The sequence below is a fragment of the Mustela putorius genome, unplaced genomic scaffold (assembly GCF_011764305.1).
Source record: "Mustela putorius furo isolate JIRA1106 unplaced genomic scaffold, ASM1176430v1.1 tig00001012_pilon_pilon_pilon, whole genome shotgun sequence".
In the NCBI taxonomy this organism is placed as follows: domain Eukaryota; kingdom Metazoa; phylum Chordata; class Mammalia; order Carnivora; family Mustelidae; genus Mustela; species Mustela putorius.
In genome coordinates, this window is record NW_025421531.1 from 3,460,930 (window position 1) to 3,477,045 (window position 16,116).

The 16,116-nt window shown below is 55.1% G+C and overlaps 1 protein-coding gene across 1 annotated transcript in view; it reads right to left on the minus strand.

Annotated features, from left to right (window-relative positions):
• PLXNA2 (plexin A2) overlaps window positions 1–15,878 on the minus strand; it is a 212,265-nt gene extending 196,387 nt beyond the window's left edge. The window contains exon 1 of the mRNA XM_004775277.2: window positions 15,181–15,878. The gene's annotated coding sequence lies outside the window, so the exon portion shown is untranslated. The remainder of the gene's footprint in view (window positions 1–15,180) is intronic.
• Window positions 15,879–16,116: the final 238 nt, after the last annotated feature.

Sequence of the window (16,116 nt, forward strand, 5' to 3'; positions counted from 1 at the left end):
CCAATTCACAGCAGTGGGAGGGAAAGCAAGAGAAAGGGAGAGGAAGAAAGAACCCAAACAAAACACCAGGCATTCCTCTCCGCTCTCCGCCAGTGGCCTGGCCCAAAACCCCACTCACTTTCCCGGCAAGCTACCCAGTCTTGCGTCTCTTGAAGGAAAACTGCAATGGCCTTGGCCATTCTTTGGCACATCCTCCTTCTCTTGGGGACCCTCCTGCCTCTCTGCTACCCCATGGCTCCCAGAGCCGGCCACTGACCGCCTACGTGCTCCAGGGATAAGGCGCACTCCCCACCACTGCAGCTACGTCCTCACGGCAGGGAAAGGAGCCACTGGGGCCAGCTCAATGTGCGTTTCTTAAACCTCGTCCTTTTCCAGAAGTCAGGCTTCCCAAAGTTCAAGAGTGGGTCTCCTTACCAGCAAGCCTAGTGTCATCTCCCTGAGACATGTAAGACTGGCCCAGACTCTCCTCGAAGACTGACCTCAGTGAAAGCCACTGGCAGCGAAGATTTGGCCGCAGATACCCTACCTGGTGTGCCTCGTCCTGCATCACTTCCTGTGCTTCAAACTCCTTGTCTATTTGCCAGGCTCGTGGCTGGAGTGTGATATCCACCTATGGCAACTCCTTCTGCTGCCCAGATAGACTCAAGGCGGACTGCCAAGTCCCCAAGTTCAAGTTCTTCCCAAGCTGGCTCTTCTTTTTACAGCTTCCCCTCCCCCTCTCCCAGAGTGACTCCTCTCCCAAAGAACCGGTTCACGTGCTGAGTCCCCAGGACATCTTGCAGAGTTTCACCGCCCTAGCCGCTCTCCCTGGAACACCTGTACCCACAGTCTTCTTGGCCTATCCAAGCCCTGTGCATCCTTCAAAGCTTTGGGAAGCCTTGAGGTCCTCCCCACCCCTCATCGCTTCTCTTTCCTCCAAAGTCAGCCAGAAAGCATTGTTTTTAGCACACGCTGCATTGCTGTTGTTGGCTCTCTTGTTATAGGACTGTGTCCTACTCTCCATCGAATTAGAGGCTCTTAGGTAAGAGTTCAGGAATAATCCCTGGCTCTTCGGCATCCCGTGATGGGCAGCATGATGCCTCTTTCTCAGTTCTGTGCTCGGTCTGAGTCATGACAAGCAGGGGACAGGGGACATGGGGATGCCCTTGTGCTTTCCTCAGCGACTAGTCTGCCCTGCATCATGGCATGAACCAATGCGCTTGGCTCCATGATTTGCCATAACTGATGGAGGTAATGAAGAAGGGGGTGAACAGTTTGGGAAGGGCCCTGAATGTTGGTCATCTTGAACCCGCTGGGGAAAAAGCCAATGTCACTGGGAGGTGGATGAAATGGGGCAGAAGGATGAAGAATGGCGGGGGAGGCCCCAGCTCTGTCGGTGAAGGACGTGGAACACAGATGGACCTCGTGCAGGAGAGCTCCAAAGAGCTCTCTTTGGCAAGAGAGCTCCGAAGACCCAAACTGCCCAAGTTCACAGGTCACACAGAATGCATATGGTAAGTGGCCAACTGACAGCAAGAATGATCAGGAGCAGATGGGGTGGGGTGAGAATCTCCCTGGAAGGTTCTGGAACAGGGCTCTTCCAGAAGGGGGTCAAACTCATGGTGGTGCATGTGTGGCCAGGCAGCAGACACTGTGGGCTTTGGGGACAGACCTGGGCTCAGGTCTTGCTCAACCACGTCCTAGTTCAGTGATCTTGAACCTGTTATTTAACCATTCTGGCCCCGATCTCCACAGCTGTGGAAGGACACCTCTCAGGGCTGTGGTGAGAATCAATGAGACAATGGATGTGCAAAGTATTCCACAAACTCCACCACTTTGAATAAATACCCGTGACCCTTGTTTCTGTTTTTGGAGAAACACTGCACAAGGACATCATCCCCTTGACAGCAGCCAGCTGCCCTGTGTGTGCTGGTGACAAAGGCTGGAGGCTCTGTGTCAGCCAGGTGATGCAAGATTCTTAGGACGGGGAAACCTCTGAGGTCCTGGCCTCTCAGGAGGAACTGGGTGCCACTGACCCTTGTCACTTTTCTCCCCAGTCTCTGAGCCCCACGCTTTCTTCCTCTCATCCTGAGGGTGATTTAAGGGCCATTTCTGCTGCTCTTGGTGATCCATCCAGGTGCCCTTGGCAGGAAAGCAGGAGGGAAGGAGGAAAGCGGAAAGCTGGCCCTTGGGAGAGGAGGAGCAGGAGCCCGTGCCGAGGGCTGGAGCTCCGCATTCTCTAGACTCTTCCCATACCGGGTCTGGCCACCATGAGGGGTAAAGTCCCCCCCCCCCCCCGCCGCCTCTCTTCTTCTCCAGTGCTCTTCTGAACTGACAACCAGCCTCCGAATAAAAAGTTGTAACTTCTTTTTCTGAGGAAGCTTCTTAAGCAGGCTGTGCCCCACCCTGTGCCTTCCCACCTTCTGTTTCTATTCTTCTCTCTTTGTCTGAGACTCTGAGCTCCTGCAGAAAAGATCCTGAGCTGCCAGGCAGCCTCTCTTAAGTAACAGGCATGTTCACACCCCTGCACACGGAGCAGGAGGAGTGCTCTGGAGCTGGATTAAAAGGGACACGTGTGGACCAGGAGAGTTGCCATTCTGGAAAGAGATCTGTCCACTGAAGGGGCTTGTCGGTGCCCAGATGCACAAGCACGTGGTCTGCAGGACCCTTACCACCTGGAGTGGCATCAGCCCCTCGGGGAGACCCGTGTAGTCCCATCAGCTTGCAATGTCTAGGACCCCAGCCCTCCTGGGAGGGAAAGTGAAAGACACAGTTATCAGAGAGGCTGACACATGGGGAGAAGAATGTGCTGGAGGGAAAGCTGGTGGGGGGTGGGCGGGTGGGGGTGATGCAGGCTGGTGCAGCAGGAGAGGGAAGTTGAGGGGTGGTGGGAGGGTGTGGGGCCTGGGGCGGGAGATGAAAAGAACTCCCTGAGTGAGAATCTGGCCTGGATGATGAATGGGGTGTGAGAGAGGAGCCTGGAAAAGGGTAAACAGCCAGGAGGGAAGCAGGAGGGAGGGAGGGGTGGGGAGAAAGAATGTTGGGGTCAAAGAGCAGAGAATGCTCTCTCGGAGTGATTGGTTCAAGATCCAACATGTTGCACGGCGGCATTGGTGCACATATGCACAGAGACGGACTCCGCCACAGCCTCCCCTCCCATGGCCCCGCCAAGGTGTGAGCGCGTCAGCTTCTCTGCCAGACCCATTCTATGCCCTCTGCGAAACCTTTCTTCTGCTGTTTTGTTCTTAGAACCCAGGGACCATCCCCACCCCCCGCCCTGTAATAGAAACTGCCATTGGCACAGTGATACTAGAGCTCACTAAGAATGTCCCATATGCTATGTCATTGGCATACTCCTCCCACAGCCTGTGCGGGAGAGCTGACGCAGGTGAGAAGGCAGGTATACCTGAGATGGAATGTTCTAGCAAAGGTACCAAGTGTGGAAGTGAGACTTGGGGCTCACGTTAGCCCTGCTGCTCTGCTCCCTGGAGTTGGAGGTGTGACCCCCCTGAGATCTCCAAGGTGAGACTACTTGCTTCAAGGATCACTCACTGCCTCCAGCTGGGCAAGACTCCAGTCATACTCAGGAATGCCCTTTGGAATGGGGGTGGGGTATCAGGAGCTCAACTCAGAGTTGAGTTCTTGCAGACTCCCATGAAAGAGGGAAAGGTCTGGAGCTTCTGGCCATCCACAGAAAACCATTCAGCTCCCATCCCGCCCTGGCTGGTGGGAAGGAGAAGGGCTGGAGGCGGCCCCCAGAGCTAGCACCGGTAGTGGCCGATGGAGAGTCCAGAAGCAGGGCTCTGTAAGGACAGAGGCTGGGATACCGAAGCCCCCAGGGCCCTCTAACTGCTCTTACCTGTGGGGCAGAGAATCAGCTGCCACCTCTCCCCCTCTGAAGACCTACCCGCTTCTCCCAGTCTCTGCAACCAGCCCCCACCTGCCATGGGATGTGTGTCCCACCCACCTTCCCTTAGCTCTCTCCCCTGGTCCTGCTGCTCTTCAATTCACAGCCCTGGCAGATCACTGATTAATTCGGGGCTGTTTAATAACCCTTCCATTTCGATGAAACAAGCTGTCTTGTTTTCTTTATTTTTAACACCGACTTTCGTTTCTTTGCTAAGCATCGTACTGTCATTTAAATTTCTCTGTCTCCAACCAAGCTGATAATAGACTGGAGTGAGCAGCTGCTTCCGTCCTGTTTATGACAATGATTAGAAGTTAGAGCTGTGCAAGCAGAGAGCTGACCAAGACTCCGTTCTGACGGGTCTGCCCCTGCTTGGAGACTCAGTGCTCACTTGAACGTGATGATGAGAATTCTGGCTCCAGGGGAGCCCAGGGCTTAGCCCAGCCTAGCCTTCCTGGCACCCTGCTCAGAGGGGAGTCATGGGGGCGGAGGGGGGAAGAACCGGCGCTGTTTACTGCGGAATTAAGTCCAGCAGCTGCGGGTCATTCTCACGAGCCCGGGCCAATGCGCCACTTCACTTCCAGCGGAGCCTTTTTCCTCGGCTGTATTTACCAAGCAGCAAACAGGGACTCCAGGTTATGGGACCCAGAAGTGGTGGGGATCTCAGCCATCACCTATCGTACCTTTCTGCTCCAGAGAGGAATCCCTTCTTCAGGCCCGGTAGTCACCTTCCAGCCTCTGTTTAAATTCCCCCAAGGCACCAGGGCTCATTCCCTCCCTGGAGGGCCCCTTCTGGGTCAGGTTAGTCCCTCTCTCTTCCGGCCCGCTGCAGTACTTACACTGAACTTGTGTGAGCATCCTTCACGTGCATCCCCTGACTCCCTTGACATATTGCAAGCCTGTCATGAGCTGGACGGGGACATGCCTTCCTCCCAGAACACTTGGCGCATGGTACATATTCGATAAATGCATGCTCAATCAAATTAAATCATGTTGCACCAACCTCAATCTCTGCAAATAATGCACCTTTCTTCTACCTGGGCCGGGCTCCTGGAGAAGTGTCTGTCTTTCTCTACCTGGGTAAGTGTCCTGCCTCTTCCTGTCCTGAGGCTGTAAATGGTGGGCTTCCCAGGGGCCAGGACCCTGCTTTTCCCTCCAGGCCCTGAGGGACTCCACAGCTGGTGGAAGGCTCGGCCAAGAAAGCTGCGGGCATGCGGAGGGAGCCAATCAGGTGGCCTGGACCAGGTCCTCTGGATCCCAGTTCCCCTGCTCACCCCCTCCGCGTTGGCCCTGTGAGAAAGCTCACAGGTGCCAGGTGCACAAACTCTGGCTGGCCTGCCGCTCCCCGGCAGCCTCCCAGCCAGCCCCGTCTGCAGGCAGCTGCTCTGGCCATTGTCTCACCCTCTTCAAGTGCTGAATGCTGAGTCTATAGAGACCGAGACACAAACAGTGCCCACAGTGCCTCCAGGGGAGGGAGGGGCGGCCTGGCCTTGCCAGAGCCATTGACTGTGCAAATAGCAAGGCTCCTGGTGGATGGAGGAAAGCTGCTTGGAGCAATTGAAAAGAGGGGGGCTTTTCTACACCACGCTGAGCAGCTCCACAGAGAGGCAGTCTGGGTGCCCTAGTGCCCGCGGACTGGCAGAGAGCGGGAGACTTCGATTCTCAGGGAGTACTGCTTCACCCTGAGGTGCCTGCTGGCTCAAACCCGAGGGAGGGAGAGAGAGTGGTGCCTGGGTGGCTCAGTCGGTTCAGCGTCTGCCTTTGGCTCAGGTCGTGAACTCGGGGGTCCTGGGATCGGTGCTTCTGTGTGCTCATTCTCTCTCAATAAATAAAATCTTGAGAGAGAGATAGAGAGAGAGAGAGATGGGGGAGGTCACTGGGCAGAGCTGTGAACTGGGAGACTGGAAGGCCACTGGCTAAGGGCTGGAGAGTGCTGGGCTCGGCTGGGGCAGACACAGGTCCTTGCACTTGGAGGGCTCTGCATGGCCACTTGCTGTGTGGACCGTCTACGCACCTAGTTTGGACTCGGGTTTCACATCTATGATAGGAGCCTGGGTAAAAGCTGCTATCAAATCCTCAGAGACCATTTCCAGGTATTCTACATTTAACACCCATTTCTTTTGTAATTCAAGTTGTTTTCTCAAAAGTGATTTAGGAAAAAAAAAAAAAAAATCAAGGCACCCGTCACTCTCATTTTTCCACAGCTGGCTCTTGGACAGGGCTGTCAGTGCCCAGGACTCGCCCCTTCCAGAACAATTTTCTGGGGTTCTACGCTTCCCACAAGGGACAAGGCTCCTTGTGCCTCAGCTGGATGGGAGGGCAGGGGGCTTCTTGGGCAGAGAGATGACAGCTGATGCATCTCACCAGTCATCCTCCTGTTGTGTCCAGTGATCAGCGCTGGCCAAGGGTCTAACCCCGGAGGCCTAGGGTCCAGCCTGGGCTCTGGGACCCAGCTCCTGTCAATGCCCTTCATGCCAAATCTGCCTCACAAGTACTCACGCTCTGAGAAGCGCTCTCTCTGTAGGAGAGACACAAGCCTTCCCGCAGGCAGGCAGCCAGAGGGGCCCATGAGATCTGCCCCTTTTGCCATGGGAGGTGGACTCCCAGAAATATGCCAGCTTACCGGTTCTAGAACAGTAGCAGTCATCCAGTCATCTCGATCCTTAAAGCCAAAGCCACCAAAACCCTAAGGGTAGCACGTTCAGAATTCAAATTCCAGCCACACTCGTTAAATTTACCCATGAGCCATGCATGTGGCCTCAGTGACAGGATCACTACTGCCTTTCCTCTCGGTTTCCTGAGGAAACCGAATCTCCACTGAGACTTTTACCTATTTTTCTATAGAAGAACCTTTAGCATACAGATTTCCTTCAAGTAGAATCTTATTTTCTCAGAAAGTTCCAAACAAATTCAGAGAGGGAGAGAGGGAGAGAGAGAGAGAGAGGAGGAAAATGTCCCTAGCCTGGCTTTATTCCTGCTCTAAATTTTAGAATAGTTTTGCACATTTGCAACAATTGTCATTTTTCCAAATCCCCTGTTTTCCTATGCCTGCTTCCAAAAACAAAGGGCAGTGAGGGTCCTTGAGTAGTCATGCAAAGCTTTCATTTCCACTGTACAGATGGACAAACTGATTACAGGATAAGGGGCAGGAGCCACCTCTCTTAGCGAGGGCTCCCTCTTGCCCCGCTCCTGTGATCAGAAAGCAAATGGTGGATGAGCCCCAGTGGGCAAGTGAGAAATCTTTTAGGAAGAGGAAGAGTGACAAGTGTGACGGAAGGCCCTTTGTTCCTGGGCATTAGGACCTTTTTCTGATACCAGACTCTTCCTGGCCATCTGTTTCAACACCCTTCTCAGGGGTTCCAAACCTCCTACACAAGGGTGCCAGGTGTGGCTTCCCAGCACCACAGGTAATTCACATCATTCCCCCCAAGTGTCTCACAGCTAGGTCCTCTGGTGCAGGAAGCTGAAGGCCTCCACACCCTGATGGTGGGGGAGGGGGGTGTCCCTCAGAATGGGGTGGTGGACTTGAACTGTATTCATTTCTGGATAAAACTCAGAGGAGTATTTGCCTAAGAGAAACCCCAGTGTTATGGGTTTTCATTCCGCAGAATGTCAAAGGACTTGGCAGGAAGGCATAGGGTGCGCGGGCCAGTCTGACCTCCTCTCTCTGGGAACGCACCACCAACGGCCAGCATGGCGCGTGTGGAGAGCAGGTAGAGCTTACTGGCCCAAGAGAGGGCTCTTGTGTCTGGGGACAGGGAGGGAGTGGTCTTCCCATCTGGCCTTGACCAAGGCTCCTGCTGAGGACAGTGGAGAAAGTAAGTTCTTCTCCCTCAGGTATCTCTGTTGCTCAGAAGAAAAAAAAAAAAAAAAGGGTAAGCCTGGGGAGCAGTCATGGGAGGCCAGAGGTCAGAGGCCAACGTAATATTTACCCAGCCCAGCCGAGGCCTTTCGCTTTTATAAAGCAGGAAACCACTTCAAAGCAGCAACATCCCCTCTTGCCACTTCTGTCTGCTCTCTGGTCCCCCTGCCTTACAGGGAGCGCAGGGATTTTTTACCTCTTTCCTCTCCTCCTGAACTTCCCCCCCTCTCTCTTAATGGGGGGAGCCTCTGCTCTGCCTCCTGCTCAGAGAAGTTCCACAGTTTGTCCAGAGTTGTGGAGCAGTGATAAAGCCAGGGCTTCCCTGACATTCTGAGCCCGTCTTGTCCCTAGATTTCTCGTTGGCCCCAAGAGTGAGTGGCCGACCACTTTGGGACATGGGCAGGTGCTGGGTTAGCGCCTTCTCTGAAGCCCGCATTCTACGACCCGAGCTGAAAGCACAAAATGAGGACAGGAAGAGGCCCCAGACCCTAGAGAGACCCTAGAGCCCAGTGCTTCCGTGCATATGAGGGGAGGGATCATAACCTTCTTTCTTCATACACATACACACACGTATGTATCACATACACATACAGATCCACATATATTTACACATACATAAGCATAGATTAAAGACCTCTTGAAGCCCAAGCATTCCCCCTTGTCCCATCTGTCCCAAGGCAGGGTCTGCCCACCCCAGATCTTATGTGGCCATTTTAAGAGTATGGTCTTCCACTATAGGATTGGATAGAGTTTTTCCATTGAGTTGAAATCTTCCTCATTTCAACCTCCTTTTTCATTCATCCTTCCTGCCTTCTTTCTGGACAGAAACCTAAAAAAGAGATTGGTCCCTTCTTCAAAGTAAGAAACAGGGCAAAGTTGGCTGGTGGACTTGGCTCGTCTGCCCAGACAAAGGGGTAGGGGTAAAATCTGATTTCTTTTTCTCTCGGGTCTGATCCACTTCATGGGTTCATTCAGGTACGAGTGGGTGAGTTAAAAGGAGGATTCTGGACCCTGAAATGTGAACACAGATGAGTAATAACATTTCCTGATGAACCACGTGGGCATCTCGCAGCCAGGACCGGAAAGGGATACAATTTGCATAGAATGCAGAATGGAAAGCCCTCGGGAGTGTGGGCCATGGCACTCTTGCTCTCGGAAGTTGAGTAACAGAGAACAAGGACACGGGGGTCTGCTGAAAACCCCAGAGAACGAGGGGAATCGGGGGGTAGTTCTGAGAAGCTGAGGAATGGGACAATGTGAGGCAGTCGTTCCTGACAGTCAGCTGAAGTTGTCAGGCATGTGAGTCTCTCTCCTGGAAATCTCCACCTTCTACTGACCAGAGCCAAAGTTTCCAGGAGCTTCTGTGCCTTCACCTTCCCGGTCCCCCTAGCTCACCGTTAACTCCATCCTGCCGTGTAATAAGGTTTCCTTGGAGGCTGCTTGGCTTAGGTAATACCCCCTTCCCCGAAGCTTACTATTTCTCGGAGGGAGCAGCTCTTACTTTTTCATCTTTGTTTTGGTGCGACTCCATCGCCAGCACCGTACAAGTAAGTGACTGAGTTCTAATTGTTTACATGAAAATGGATTCCAGTCTCTGCTTTTGGTGTCTTACTATTTGGTTCAATGCAAGGGCAGGACAGGTGGCGTACTGATCCATATACCAAGGGTAAAGTTGGGGGGGATGTCCTGGGGTCCTCCCTCTTCCCCTCTTCCACCCCCTGCAAACCCAAGCAAGCCACTAAGGAAGGGAGGGTGCTTAAAGGCAGGAGGAGAAAGCCTGGGGTGAGCCCCTTGACCGCGTAGACAAGCACTGGAGGCACTTTTGTCCTCTCTCTCTCTCTCTGTGTCTCTCTCAGCTTCAGAGAGAATGTTGTTGTGGGGGGCACGGAGGAAAGAGGTTCCTTCATGGGCTGCTCACGCTGAGCCCCAGGATCCCTCCCCCCCTTCCTTCTCAAAGACAAGTTGAACTTTCCGAGGGCAACTCCACTGCCTTTTATCTCTCACACTGAAAGGAATTTTAGCCAAGGAAAAGCAGGATTAAATTTTCATAACCTGACACATTGATCCTGTTTTTCTTTTTTCTTTTTTCTTTCCTCCCTTCTTTCCCTCCGCTTGACCCCAGGTAAACAGGAGCTGAAGGGAAGCGGAGATGCGGCATCAGAGGCTGGTATCAAGAGCTGAAAAGATGTGGGTCTCTGGTCCCCTGCCCGTCCCCAGACGTCCATCTTTTTCCAGACCCCTGTTAGACGGTTATTATCTCCTAAGATGAGAAAAGCCTCGGGACTCTGTTCCCTCTCCAAACCGTCTTCTGCTGAAATGAAGGGGGGGGGGGATTATGATTCAGAGAAAGGCTCCCACAGAGAAGATGAAGATGAAGATGAAATCAGCGAGGCAACGTTGACATGTGTTTGGTTCCTGAAAACTGTTTCCAAAAGAGTCACCTCAGGAGCAGTTTTGCCACCTCACCTGGGAAGATCTTAAAAATCCACATTTAGGGAGCTGGAAGGGGGTGGGGGGGGGGCATGATGTGAAGGCACCTTGGGCTTGGGCCAAGAACTTCCGCTGCTGATAAAGAAAGGCCAGAACCTCTTGGCGGGCAGGCCAGCGGACTGCACTGCCTGCTAACTCGAGAGGGCAGCCCCTTCCCCAGGGCCCACCCCCAGATGCACCCTGTCGGGGGCCGGCTGGGGCACCCCCACTTAAATCCGCCGACGCCTTTCCCAGACGGCGGCCCGGAGGTCCCACTGGCAATAGGACCCTGCCAGTTTGCCAGCTGTAGTCTCTGGGTAGTGACAGCTGAGAGTTCCTAATATATCTATTTCTTTCTTCTCAAAAAAAAAAAAAAAAAAAAAAAAAGCACAAAAACCACTGTTTAGGGCCAAGCCTGGTTTTCAAGAGCGCCCTCTAGTGGAGATAACCTGCTACTTCAGCTTCCCACTGCAGCCCAGATGGAGCCTCCTCTCGCCTGGGAAGACTGAGCAGAGCTCCCTTCTGCCTACTCTGTTCTTTCCCACTTCTTTCGGTGTTTGCTCTCAGCTCTTTGTGCCCCGCTTACACTGTCGGTCTCTCCGTCCTTATCTTCCTTTGCCGTCACCCTGCTTCTCTGTGTGTCTGTGACTGTTTCTCCATCTGGACTCGGGCTTTCCACATGTGCCTTTGCTCCTGCACCTTGTTGGTCTGCCTGCTTGGTTCATCTGCTGGCTTTTTTTTTTTTTTTTAAACTTCTGAAGTTCCAGACGCCAGGTCTGATGAACTGGAAATGCTCTGACATGACCTGGGATCAAAGGACCCACTCTCAGAGAGCCTATATGAGGACTTGCCAGCCGGATCACAGAAGCACTAGGACAATCCACTGTTCTGGAGAAGGGAACTTGGACAGAACTCTCCCTTCCTCTGTGCCCCAAGCAAACCTTGGGCCATCTGGGTTGATACATATGTTTGAAACATTGTTGAACCTGAGCTTGGGGTCTTGAGTGGAACCAGCCTGCTTCCCTCAATCAATTCTCCCCACCAGCCCCCCTGCTTCCTGGTCACTGAGAGGCATGCTGACATGAAGCATCGGGCAATGCATGGGTGAAGGGACAGCTGGCGGGGGCTGGGGGGAAGGGGGTGCCCCTGCCAGGGAAGAGCGGGGAGGGTGCGTGGGGGCCAGGACTGAGCCTCTGGCTGGAGCAAGGAGGAGATACAGAAGTGTTTTACTGAGCTGTCCGGAGTGGGGCTGGTTTGGGGGGGAACCCCCCCCCCCCCCGCAGGGAACACCTGCTGGGCTTCTGGGTTTCTGAGACAGATCCTTTCCCCCCTAAGCAGGAGATCTGGCCAAGGCAGGGCAGGGGGTTAATGGTTAACCAACTGCAGGATCAGGGAACTTCTGCACTGCTCAGGCCTAAGCCCTCTCTCTCGGTTTAGCTCTCACCCTCCCCTCCTCCTCTTCCTTTACACTCTTGCCCAGTAGGGACCCTGCTCCCCAACAAAGAACTTTCTCGCCTCTATTTCTGCCCTCGAATTCCAGATGGAACAGTGTGGAGCTAGATAAAGAGGTTCCATATGCCCCAGTGCCAGGGAATGGGGGCCCGGAGAGCCGGAGGGCTAAGCCGAGGGGAAAAGAGGTGTCCCGTTCTTACCATCTATCCCTCCCAGGGCGCCTTGGGACCAGCCGTTTGACCCCAGGAAGAACTGCCTTTCTCTGTCTCCGCAGGGCTCACCTTTAGAAATGACCAAAAAAGAAGTGGACGCACACCCAGCCTTCATTTACTCTAATCAGGCATGAAATCTTTGTAACTAAGTGAAAAAACTGTTTCCCATAAGGGAATCGGTTCCATTCATCATTGTTGGAGCTGAGCATATGTGAAGGGGAGAAAGAGAATGTTCACATATAATGAATTGATAACAGACTGCCCCTGGGTGAGGGCGGTGGTGATGGGGGAGTGCAGAGGAACAGTAGGGCGACAGCACCCCCAAGCCTGTTTCCACCAGTTTCCCTGCGGACAGTCCGGAATTATTTGTAGTTAACAGACTGTAAAACAATGCTCTGGGCTCTTTACGATTGGGATGGGGGGTGGGGGTGGGGGTAGGGGCTTTGGCTTGGCTTGGAACGCCTTACCTCTCCATTTGCCATGATGGACAGAAGTATATCGGGCCCCAGTCTGTGTGCGTGTGTGGAGACAGCTGTGTGGCAATGCGGAGAGACAGCTGGGGGGGGGGGGGGTACTTTGCTGCTGGGGACAGGAACCGCCTCCCCCCACAACAAACGTTGTATCTTGGGGAGGCAGCTGTAGAAGAGGAGGCGGGTTAGAGACTATAAACCCCCAAACAGTGACAGCTCCAGCCACGTAAATATTCCATAGTACCTGAACAGGGTGGGGGGGCTTCCGCTGCTGCCAGCTGGCGCCTTGTATATTTAACTGTGGCCCTGGATCCCCTCCTGCTCCGGCGCCTTCTGGTATCACGCCCGGGAAATAGAGATTAACGGAATCATCAGAAGTATTCACAAATGGGAAAGGGGCCTAGTGGAGAAGGAGCTGTTCTTTGAGGGTTTTCTTTTCCACCACCTTTGAAGGATAAACTCCAGTATACCTGATGGGGAACTCATCATACAATTACTACACCTGCAGCTTCTGATGGGCAAGCATGTGGGGGGAGGGAGGGTGCTCCCCAGCTCTTTGGGGACAGGGATAGGTACTCAGGCCAGCTCTGAAAGGTGAGTCACCAACCTTGTAAGGGTATGGTTTCTTTGCGGGGGGGTGGGGTATGGACATCGTTTGCTCATGTGGACTTGGGTTGGAAGGACAACCAGCCCCTCTGCCCTGCTCCAGACTGTGGGGCATCCTGATCCTCCTGTCCTGCTAAAGAGAAGGGCCAGGAGGGGATTCTCCTGCCAGACTCATGACCCCTGGACAGAGGAGACCTTCTGGTACTTTTACTTTACCCCCCGTATCCCCACTGCACATTGTTCCAAATGTCATTTCCATTTAACTGCTTTGCAAGCCAATTTGCCCCATTTTAATGCAATTTGCTGAGGACAGTGAGGGAGCAAGAGAGGGCAGCCTGCATTGCCCTCCCTTTATCAGCGGGTCCCTGAGAGGGAAAGGCTCTTCCAGGTGACGCAGGAGGCAAGTTCTGGGATGAGGAAGGGTCGGCGAGAAAGGGGGAAATGCCAGGTGGAAAAGGAAAAGAAAAAACCACCTCACTAGGGTATCTTGACAGATTTGTCTCAGTTTCCTTGGTTCCCTACCCTCTCCTCTCAGTCCACATGCCCCCCACCCCCATTCCCACCCCCTAGGCCAAGGAGGAGAGATCACAGGTAATTAGTTCAAATGGTGCTGTGTGAGGAGAGGGGAAGTTAATGAATTCTCCTCTCTTGCTGGGAGGTCAGAAGGGAGAGGGCAGCTAGCAACGCCAGGAGCTTTCTGGGGTGACTGCACAAAAGTTGTGCATTTCATTTAGGAATAGTTGAATTCCTCCAGCCAGAGCTATCTCTTCCAGAGCTCTGTCACTCTGTTGAAGGCCCCAGAACTCAGAGCCTACCCAGAGGGAAGAATGAAGTTTCAAGGTCTGGGAAAGAAGCCCAACAAGACAGGAGCCCGCTTCTGTGTTGAGGAGGGCACGGCTGAACTTGACTCCTACTCTTAAAACATCCAGCCTGGCCCAGATACCCATCTTAGTCGGAGTCTCACGAACCTTGTCCACCGTCCTTGTAAATAACAGGAAGAGAATGAATGGATCCCCACATTTTTGTGGGTTCCTCTGAGATGCTAGAGCCCTAAACCACTGCCACAAGCTACAGCTGGCAGCCCCCTTTCTCAAACTGGTCCTGTCCCTATGTCCCTTTCATAGACACTATTAGTATGTAACTGTCACCCTAGGCTCTTCCTTTCCTATGGGAGACCAGATCAGATTCCACTGCCGGGTTCATGGGGCTCTCATTCCTAGACTCTTAAGGGACCTAGAACTCCCAAGCCCTTTATCCACCACCCCCCCCCCCCCCCCCATAATCACTCAGAGTTGAGTCTAAGCAGGCAGCTCCTCCTAGGGCAAGGGTCATGCCAAACAGGTGGAAATTTGTCACGGACCTGGAATGTCAATTTCTAGTGACTCTCTGCTCATCCAGACCAGGATTAATATTTACAGAGACTACCTGTGGGATGGATTAAAAGAGCTAGAATGTTCTAAGATCCCTCCATCACTTGCGGGGTGGGGCAAGAAGGAACACATGGAGGGAAATATTTTCAAATGGTTTATTAGGAGCTTTTCGGACCCTGGGCAACCTCCTACTTCAGCCCCCAACTCTCTCGTGCTGCTCTAACCAAAGAACGGTGCTAATGGGTGCTCTACCACGAGGGAGCACAGAGAGGGTCATGGAGCACTTATCCCTTCTCAGTGCCTTGAAATCGCTCCCTGAGCCTCAGGGACCCCGCGCGGATGATGCATTTCCCTTCCATTCCCAAGTCCCCTGATCCGAAGGAACAAGCAGCGGCCGCCAGGGACTGTGGCACCAGAGTGAACGCCTCCGAATCCAGCGCTGGCCACAGTGGCCTCCGGCTCCCTCACTCTTGCAGGCGAGGCCCGCTTTGGGCGCCAGCTCTTGGGACAGCCCCGCCGCCTCCGTGCTCCCCAAAGCCGCAGAGTGCCAGCAGGTGCGCGGCGGGGACGCGCCGCGGAGCGCCCTCCCCGCCAGGAGCCGGCGGCCGGCCGGGAACCCCCGGACGGGAGGCGGCGGCTCCGAGTCCGCCAGCACCCGCGCGCACGCCGCGTTCTGGCCCGCGAAAGTGGCCGAGCCCGCGCGGGGAATCGAGCGCCGCAGCCGAGCCCCCGGGCCCGGAGCCGGGACCCCAACCAGGCGGGCGCGGTAGCAACGGCCGCGGCAGGGGCGCGCGCTCGGGGACAGGGCGGAGGGCGCCGGCTACTCGGAGCGCCGGCCCCAGGCGCCGCTTACCCAGCTCGGCGACGTCGGTCTGTCTTTCCGCTCCCGGATGGTCCGCCTCGGCCGCCGGCTGCCGAGGGCGGCGCGCTGCCCCTCTCGCTGCCCGCAGCTCGCAATCACGGGGACGACCAAATCCACATGGAGTCCAAATTCATTAAAATCCACGTCCAGCCGCCAGCCACTTATCTGTATTCCTGAAGTGGCCCCTCGGTCTCCGGTCCGCGCGCCCCTCAGTCCCCCGTCGCCCCGCAGCAGCCCCGCCGCGCGCTGTCGCCGGCTCGCGGGGGGAACCCGGAGGCGCCGAGGGGGCGTGTGGGGGTGGCTGGCGGTGTCTCTCCTGGGGAAGCAGCAGAGCCCCGGCTGTCTTAGGATTTTTCCAGCGCGACTTTCCGGGCTCCTCTGACATCAGCAAGCCCGGCGCTTCCTTCCCTTCTAGCTCCCTGGTTCGGTCACAGTCCCATTTCCTCCGGGAACCTGGCTTTCTAGATCTATTTCGGGGCTGGCTCGGCTTGCTCCTGCGCCCGCGCTCCCCGCCGCTCCCCAGCTCGCGGGGTCTGTCTCCCGAACGCTCGCCCTCAGGCTGACAAATTCCCAGCAACTGCGCTCGGCCACCCTCCCGCTCCAGTCTGGCGCGGACGCCGCTGCGCCCGGCAGCTCTGGCTCCCGCGGTGGCGGCGGCGGCGGCGGCGGCGGCTGAGTCCTCAGCGCCGGCCTCCCTATATTACCATGCAGCTCATTATCATAGAGGCCGCGCGCGTTAACCCCCTCCCTGCCGGCCGCGCCCGCCGGGCCGGGGCCGCGCCCGCCGCTGGCACCGCCGCGCCCGCCAGCCCCCTGCCCCCGCCCCCGCCCGCCCGGACTGCCTCCTCCGCGAACTGTCAACAAAGGAGAATCAGGTTTGGCATCGGGAGGCCTCCGGGCTGCCCGCCCTGAGCCCAGCTCAGCCCG